Raw genomic sequence first — 9,133 nt, forward strand, 5'->3', positions numbered from 1 at the left:
GCCTGGTGTGAGTTTTAAGCCACCAGGTCCGGGACGCGAACCATGGTCGACTACATGGGAGTCCAGTGACATAGCCATTACGCTCACTGCTGGTCCTATGCTAACTTCTCTCTTGATTTGAAGCTGTACACCTATCCCCAAACTGACCACTGTGATCTTTAAGGAGAACACAAACCTAGTGAGGTGGATTACAGAATAGCTCCAGAGGCAGTCTCAGACTGAGTCTACAGATCTATTAGCAGCCAGATGGCAGACTAAAATTACACTTCTTGCTTTGTTTATACCACACTCTTGAGAATCCAAGACCTCTTCACTATTCCTTTTACTATGTAGTTGACACATCACTTTCATTATTTTAATATATTTTACATCAAAACTACTTATGGGAGTCCATAGTAATTCTAGGGTTAATTTTAATGCCTGGTTATTGGGTTCTAAAATGTATACTGCAGACTTTAAAAACAGAATTTTAAGAATATTCTGAAGGTGGAAATAACCAGAGTGACCCTAATGGGAATAACAATTGCATGTGCAGTAAGGTAATAGATCCCAGAAATACCGAATTGGGCTGGATATTTGTCTAGGGTGCATGAAGCAGCACAGCTAAAAGAAGAATCTGAATAATGACAAAGGAGAGGACTGAACATCATCATGCTCACAAAAATGCCATGGGGCAGCAGGATGAAGAAATGATAGAGAAGTCCAATAAGCAATAAGACTGGAAGTCAGACTGTGAAACATAAAGTAGGCCAAATAGAAAATAAAGTGAGACAAAGTCTTGTTCACTGAAGAGCCAGCCATTGTGATAAACACAATGGCCCAATTATTTAAAAGAATTTTTAAGACTTAAAGCCATCTTTTCTTTCCATTTCTCCTATTAAGCAGGGCAAGAGAAAGGTTTTCTATGGAAATACACTTCAGAAGGGAAACCAGAAAAATAACTAAAATTTAATATATCGAAAAGCTGATTCATTGATCGATTAATTTGCAGAAACACCAATTTACCTAGGACTTCAAATTCACAAATTTACCAAAAACTCACTTTAGGGGGAATCTTTCATATATGTGAATTTATAACATGAACATATTCTTGTCTAAATGTATTTTTCAATTATGATCCAAAATGCTAAGTCATTTCCACAAGTCTTTTTTTAAAGAATTATTTTATTCATATTTATTTATTTATTTTATTTGACCATAGAGGGACAGAGTGAGAGTGGTGGGGGTGTAAGAAAGCAAGCTGCCAGGTCCAGCACTCGAACTGCAGTTGGCCTTGTATGTGGGAGTTCAGTGCCCTTAACCACCATTCCACCTGCCAGCCCCCAAGTCTTAGATTTTTAACAAACTGAACATCCCCAAAAATGCTACTAAGTAAGATTATATGTATAAGAATACATTCAAAAAACTGCATTTCAGCCAATTGGTCTCCTGTGAATTGATTTGCTACAAATAAATCAGAAGTCCTCCAGAGAGTCTGAAGCAAATTTTTCCTAAATATGCTTCTATTTCTATACCTTCTCCCCCATGCCTCATACCACCAGCTAATCCTGTTGGCTTTAGAAGCGGGACTCATCTGACTGGACCATGTGTGCACTGGTGAGAGGTCTTCCTGAAGGAGCCAAGCTGAGTGTAGTAGAAGACAAGGAAGTGCATTAAAGGGAGGCAGAGAGAAATAGAGGTCATCAATTTTGACTCCAAATGAGTTAAGGAGCAGGACTTCTACTCTGCAATAGAGTTGTCCACAGGGATATGGTCATACTTGTAGAGAGAGAGAGACATTATAGTAACTCTTGTCAAAAAAGATAGTTTATATATCTTTTACTGAGTGAAAGAGCTCCCCTGAATTTATTCTCAAATCTTGCTAGTCATAAAACCTCTTGAGATACCTGCTGAAAAGTGACCAAGTCTTACCCCAGACCTATCAAGTGAGAATTTTTGGAGACAAACGTCAGAATGTATACTTTTAATAAATGTTACACAAAATTCTTACATAATTTGAAAATTAAAGAGCCACAACCCTATTTATCTCCCAGCAGCTAAAGACAGGTGGTGGTGTCCAAAGTACTAAGTTTCCGTGGGCCTAAGTCAGCTAATCTAAGGAGGAACTATGCGCTGGGGTACACAGTAGTGACACTGAAGCATAAAAATATTACTCAAAATACTGCTGGGAAACCATCTGTGCAGATATATACTGGGATCTATCGCATTCTGGTAAAGAACTCAGCTGAATCCTTAGCTTCTTATCCTAACTAGAGAGTAATGAAGAAACCTGGAGAGGAGAACTGAAAAAATAACTAATGTTCATTAGTGATAACCAAACCTAATTAGCCTTAACTTTTAGTAATTTGGAATTTTTAAAACAGAGTCTAATCTCTCAGTGAATGGCTATGGGTCTTTCCCAAACACACCTCAAAATTCTCAGAAGTAACATTATGTAGGCACTAGGTCCTTTTTCTGGCACGTAAGTAGAAAAAGCTAGAAAAGCTCTGGGCATACCCAGCATGCCCAAAGGGATTAAAGGTTCTGTAACTTTGAGGCCAGTAGGTGGTGTGGTGGTTAAGGCTCTGACTCCCACATGGCCAACAGCAGTTCAAATTCTGGACCTGGCAGCTTAAAAATCATACTGGATGCATGTGTGTACATGCCCAAAATCCCAGGGAGAGAATGGAGAAGAGACCGTGGCATGGCCACCACCCTGGGAGGTTATTTCTTACTTTCCCTCTCACTTTCTCTCTCTAGTAAGTGTACACACCCTATAACAAAAAACTAAATAAAAAAAAATCTGTAATTTTGATTTAAAATGTTAAAAGCCTACTGCCACTGATTTCTGGACAGGTACTGAAATCCACAAAAGTCTCCTATTTTTAAAAAGGTCAAGAAAATTCCTAAGCCATGTAACAGCAAAGCTTAACAAGTGAAAACAGACTGCACAACTTTGGGCCCTACCCTTGCTCTTTTTCCTTCCTAATGGATTACAGTTAATTTCACAACAGACTTGTTTTAATGAAATTTTGTTTCTTCTTTACCAAGAAAAGGGAGGAGGACTAATCTAGTGCCTGTGATAGTCAGGCACTGTGCTTTATGTATCTCTAGTCATCTTCATGAACACCTTGCAAGAGAGTTTAATTAGCTTCATTTTACAGATTAGTAAATTGAGCCTCGAAGAAGTGAAATAATTTTCTCAGTGTCCTATAGTTTGCATTTGATACAGGACAACCTGATTTTAAAAGCTATGTTTCCAAGTAAAGTAGGTTACGCTCACTCCATTTTCACTCCTACTTTTCCACTATACCACATTTTCTCCCAAAATCGTATCCTACTTCACACTTGTTTATTTCCTTCACTTTGGAATAATCTGCTTGAACTCTGGATTTAGTGCTCTATCCTACTCTGCGCTAGAAGTTCCTTGGAGAACATTCTTCTGCTGAACATTCATAAAACGTCCTTATTCCTTAACTTCTCCGATGCCATTCTTCCAGCTGTATCCCTCATCCTTTCTCAATATTTTTCCTTCTCAACTCCTTAGCTAATGTCAGTATTAAATGTCAGTATTCTGGGTTCCATCTTCAATTATATTTTTTCAGACAATTTTTTCTGAGCAACCTTTTGTACTTCCATAACCCTGACTGATACTTTCAACTCCATGATCTCTATCTTCAGAGACAAACTTCCATGGTCTAGAATTGTTTTCAGCTGTTTACTGACCACTGCCATCTATTTAATACAAACAAACAAAATCAGACTCATTTCCTAACATCCCAACTAGTTCTGATTTCTGGAATCCTGTTAATTGTGACCCATGAAGTTATTCAAGCCAGAAGCCTCAACTGTCTTCAAATTTTCCCCAAGTCTAACTCTGGCATCCATGTGCTCACAAAATTTTCATTCCTAAATATCGTTTCTTTAAGTTTATTTACTTCTTCCATGAGTGAGAGAGACAGGGATGGAGGGAGGGGAAAAGAGCACCCCACAGAGTCTTGACACTCCCAGCCTTCATTCAGCCTCAGATCATGGACATATATATATGCCTAGCAAGCTCAGGGTTTCCAGACTTGATCTGGTAACCTTACCCTGTGGGACTGCCTCAAAGAGCATTGCATCTAAGCACTACACCACAATCTACAATCCCTCATAACTGTTTAATCTGTCTTCTCATTCCATCCCACATATTAGAAGAAACTTCAAAAAGCTTGCAAAAAAATTGAATTAGAGGGGGTTTTTGGGGGGAAAAAATGGAAATACATGCATAGGTCTATTTTTTAGTCTTCATTTTTTGTTATTTTATGATTTATTTTTTAAAAGAGGTTTTTGCCTTAGGGCACGTGTACTCACCAGAAAGAGAGACAGAGACAGTGAAAGGGAAAGTGAGAAATTAGCTCCCAGAGGGGATGGCCATACTACAATCCCTTTCTCCTCCATTCTCTTCCCAGGATCTTGGACATGTACACACAAGCATCAGCGTGATTTTCAAGCCAGGGGCCCAGGATTTGAACCAAGGTCAACCACATGCGAGTCCAGCAATGTAACCGCTATGCCATCTGCTGGCCCCTATTTTATGATTTCTTATTTACATTTAATTGTTGTAGATCTCTATAGCACATAATATTGTTTTCAAAGTATGTATGCATGAGCTTTTTAAAGACCTCTTTGTACTGTGAAAGCAAAATAAAAGTCACCTTCCCTTACCCATACTATGACAACACAACTATCCTTACGGGTTTGTCTGCTTGAATTCTTACCCATCCCTGGGGAATGCTTTCTCCATTAGGGGGCTGAGAGAAGCTTTTTTTTTTTTTTTTAATATTTTTTTCCACATGATTATTTTATTTACTTACTTATTCATTCATTTTATTTTAATATGACCAGAGAGAGACAGGGAGAGAGAGAGAGAGTGAGAAAGCAAGTCACCAGGTCTGGGACTTAAACCATGGTCAGCCATGTGAGAGTGTCCAGCACCTTAACCACCATACATCTGCTGGTCCCAGGAGAAGCTTTTTTAACTCTAATATACTTCGGTGGCTTTCCTCACATATAAACAAGGTCCGCACCCCCTGGCATGAACATAAAAATCTTTATTATCAAGTCTCTGCATGTATTTTCAGCCTTCTCTCAGTATGTACTGCATACATACTGAAAAATAATTGTAGATCTGGGGTGTCACTAGATAGATAAATCCAGGGACACTTTATCATTTTCTGAAATTTTAAAATGTACATATCCCAAGTAGTTAAAATTCTACTTCTATGTAGAATGTAACTTAGAGCAGTGGTTTTCAAATTTGGGTGTAAACCAGAACTACCTGGAGGGTAATAAAGAATACAGAGGTAGGAAGCTTCTTGAAGATAGGACCTGACCTTTGTTTTTGGGAGTTGTTTTTTTAGAGATTTTTACTACAGGGCATGTGCATTCACTGAAAAGACAGAGAGAAAATGAGAAAATGAGATGGCCACACAGCAATCCCTTCTCTTTCATTCTCCTTTTGGGATTTTGGGCATGCTTGCACATGTGCCTGGTGTGATTTTCAAACTCCCAGGTCTGGGACTAGAACTGTGGTTAGCCATGTGGGAGTCTAGCACCTTAATCACTATGCACTTGCTGGCCCCCATCATGTACATTTTTAAGGGCTACACTGTATTCCACTGCATTAGATTATCAATGTTCAATGACTTTTCTTTATAAATAAACATTTTACATTTTTTTCTGGTTGTAAATGTGGTTAAAACTCTGCAGATTATAATATGACTAACAACCATGTACTCTATCTAGTATGAACAAATCTTTAGGTCTTTATCACCTTATAACTTGATTCTCCCTCTTATCTCCTTCCCTTTGCTTCTTCTTTATAGGTAAGTACTATCACGGGTTTGGTATATGTCATTCCAATTTATGTTGTATGTATCTTTATTTAGACAGCATGTGTGCTTATCAGAGAGAGAGAGAGAAAGAGTGAGAAAGTACCCCCTAATGGAGCGTGGTCATGCCACAATCCTTTTGCTCCATTTATCCACACCATCAGCATCCTGGGGATACATGCCCACGCATGACTGACATGTTTTTTAAGCCACCAGAGCTGGGACTGAAACCATGGTCGGCCATGTGAGATCTCGTTCTCTTAACCACTGAACTATGGGCTCAGCCCTCTGGTATATTTTTAAAAACCTCCATATATTTATTATGTGTCTAAAATAGCATATAAAAAGTATCATGTACGTATCATTTTTCTACTTGGTTTTTCAATATTTTCATGTTAATATATGAAGATCTAATAAACTTTGTTATAAAGTATTCAAGTATATGTATATATGCTAATTTATTTATTTCCCTACTTACTTACATGGAGGATTTTTCAAATTCTCACTATGACAAGTGTTAGCATGCACACATTCATATTATACATGTTTCCCAGAACAAAGTGTTCATTTTGGATTAGCAAACTTTTCTTCAGAGAGCTAGATTTGGCACTTTGCAGCTGTATACTTTCTGATCTCTGTTACAACTACTCAACCCTGCTGGAGGTGAAAAGAGTCACAGACAATACCTAAATGGATAGGTGGGCTACATTTTTTTTTTTTTTTGAGAGAGATTTTTGCTATAGGGTATGTGCACTCACTGGAAAGACAGAGAGACAGAAAGCGAGAAATCACCCCCCAGGGGGATGGCCACAGCACAATCCCTTCTTGTCCATTCTCCTCTCAGGATCCTGGGCACGCACGCACATGTGCCCAGCGAGTTTCAAGCTATCTGGTCCAGGACTTGAAGTGCAGTCACTACATGGGAGTCCAACAATGTAACTATTATGCCATCTGCTGGCCCCAAGGTAAGCTTCATTTTAAAAGATCATGGTTTATAAAACCAGGCCACAGTGAGATTTTTGTCTTTAGGCTACAATTTATTGGTCTTTCTTTAGGGCAGTAGCACTCAAACTTTGTTGGGCAAGTTACCACCTGGGGTGCTTTGTAAAATACAAAGGTCCAGGGGCCAGCAGGTGGTGTAGTGGTTAAAGCTCTGGAATACCACATGGCAAACGTAGCTGGAGTCCTGGACTTGGAGGCTTGAAACTCATGTCAGGCACATGTGCATGTGTGTCCCAAATCCTGAGAGAATAGAGGAGAAGGGACTGTGGCGTGGCCATGCCCCCTGGAGGGGGGAGATTGCTCACTTTCCTTCACTGTCTCACTCTCTCTCTCTTTCTCTGGCAAGTACATGTGCCCTATGGCAAAAACCTAAAAAAAAAATGTACACAAGGAAACATAATAATTGATTTAATTGTCCTGACTGTTTTGTATAGAATACAAAACTGTCCATGCAGTAAAGATATAATTATGTTTAAAATAACAACAAAAATAAAATGCAATCTTTTTTCATTTCTTTTTCTTTTTTTTTTTTTAGCTGATTTAGTTATTGATTGATTGGGATATTCTTTTCAATTTACATATGCATACAAAAATTACTAAAAATAAAAAAACAGTAGATATGTTTGACTTTTTAGTAGTATTTTTGTCTTTAGTTTTCCAAATAATACAAAATATATATAAATATTTAAAATGCCATTAACTTTATGACTTTTGTAACAGTGAGATCTAACTGAATACCCAATGTCCATTCTCCTCTTTTTCCCACTTACACTCAGTAAAAATCTACTTTTCCCAGCCCCTCTTGCAAATGAGGTTTTCTAGATGATACAGTTCTAGCTAGTGAGATATAAAGGGAAGTTGCTGGGTACAGCATCTTAGAAAGCTCTTTGAAGGGGAGTAGACCTACGTGCTCTGCACCTCTATCCTTTGCCTTTCATCTGCTGCTTTCTTTGAATTAGGATGTAAGCAGGTGAGAAGGTGAAATAGGCTATCTACCAGCATGGGGAAAAAAGCTGTTTCCTAAAGAGTAGCAGATTAGAGAGCTCCTGAAACACTCAGATAAGAAGCCATTTTAAATCTGAGGTGTGTCCTAGTGTATTCAGGGACCGAGGCAACTAAAGCTATGCTCTAAACCTCACCTCCTAAACCCCGTGAAACACTCAGACAAGGGTCACTGAAATTCTCAATGCTTATTGAACCTCCTTCTTTAAGGAAGAAACTTTTTTATAAATCTGAACTCATAATCTCTTTCTATGGATACCGCATTACAAAACACAATAGAAGAGAGATTTTGTCACAGAATAACCAGAAACCACTACAGAGGCACAAGAAACATGAAAAACCAAGAAAATATCTTTCTCCTAAGTGAACAGAACAATCCTTCATCATCCATGTACAGTACAGTGGAACTCATGGAAATGTCTGATAGAGAATTCAGAATATTCATAGTGACAAAACTAAACGAGATCCAAGAGCTGAGAGACAATAAACTCTAGAAGATGCAGAAGACTCATTGAGTTCCAGGAGGTGAGGAAGTTCTTACACAATCTGAAAGATTAAATACACACCATAAAAAAGAGTCAAATGGTGCTGTTAGAGATGAAGGCTGCAATACAGGAAATTAAAATCTCCCTTGAAAGTATTAAAAGCAGATTAGTCCATGCAGAAGATCGAATCTCAGATGTTGAAGGCAAAACCTCTGACCTAGAAAAAAACACCAAAATGACTGATAAAATAACCAGGAAAAATGAGAGTACTATATGAGAAATACTAGATACCATTAAGCACCAAACATCTGGATAATTGGTATCCCAGAAGGTGAAGAAACTAATAAGGGCATCGATAATCTATTCCACAAAATCTTAGAAGAAAGCTTTCCAAATCTAGAGAGGCACTCAAATATCCAAAGGACCCCTAATAGAATCAACCCAACAAGATCTTGTCTTGGAGAAGACAATCATAGCCAGACTGGCCAAATCCACAAAGACAAGATAACTGAAATTGACAAGAGAGAAACCTCAGATTATTTATAAAGGCTATCCCATGAGGCTAACATCAGACCTCTCATCAGAAACAATGTGATCATGGGAACCAGCAGTTAGCGTAATGGCTATGTCTCTGGACTCCCACGTAGTCGACCGTGGTTCGCGTCCCGGACCCGGTGGCTTAAACCTCACGCCAGGCACGTGTGCGTGCCTGCCCAAGATCCCGAGAGGAGAATGGAGGAGAAGGGATTGCGGCGTGACCATCCCCCCTGGAGGGTGATTTCTCACTTTCTG

General features: G+C 38.7%; 2 protein-coding genes across 2 annotated transcripts in view; one reads left to right on the forward strand and one right to left on the reverse strand.

Annotated features, from left to right (window-relative positions):
- Positions 1-9,133, reverse strand: part of CCDC169 (coiled-coil domain containing 169) — a 68,503-nt gene that overhangs the window by 31,483 nt on the left and 27,887 nt on the right. The window lies entirely within an intron of this gene.
- The window catches only part of LOC102481280 (glucosamine-6-phosphate isomerase 2-like), a 17,275-nt gene that overhangs the window by 4,074 nt on the left and 4,068 nt on the right, over positions 1-9,133 (forward strand). The window lies entirely within an intron of this gene.

The sequence above is a fragment of the Tupaia chinensis genome, unplaced genomic scaffold (genome assembly GCF_000334495.1).
Source record: "Tupaia chinensis unplaced genomic scaffold, TupChi_1.0 Scaffold000402_1, whole genome shotgun sequence".
Taxonomy (NCBI): domain Eukaryota; kingdom Metazoa; phylum Chordata; class Mammalia; order Scandentia; family Tupaiidae; genus Tupaia; species Tupaia belangeri.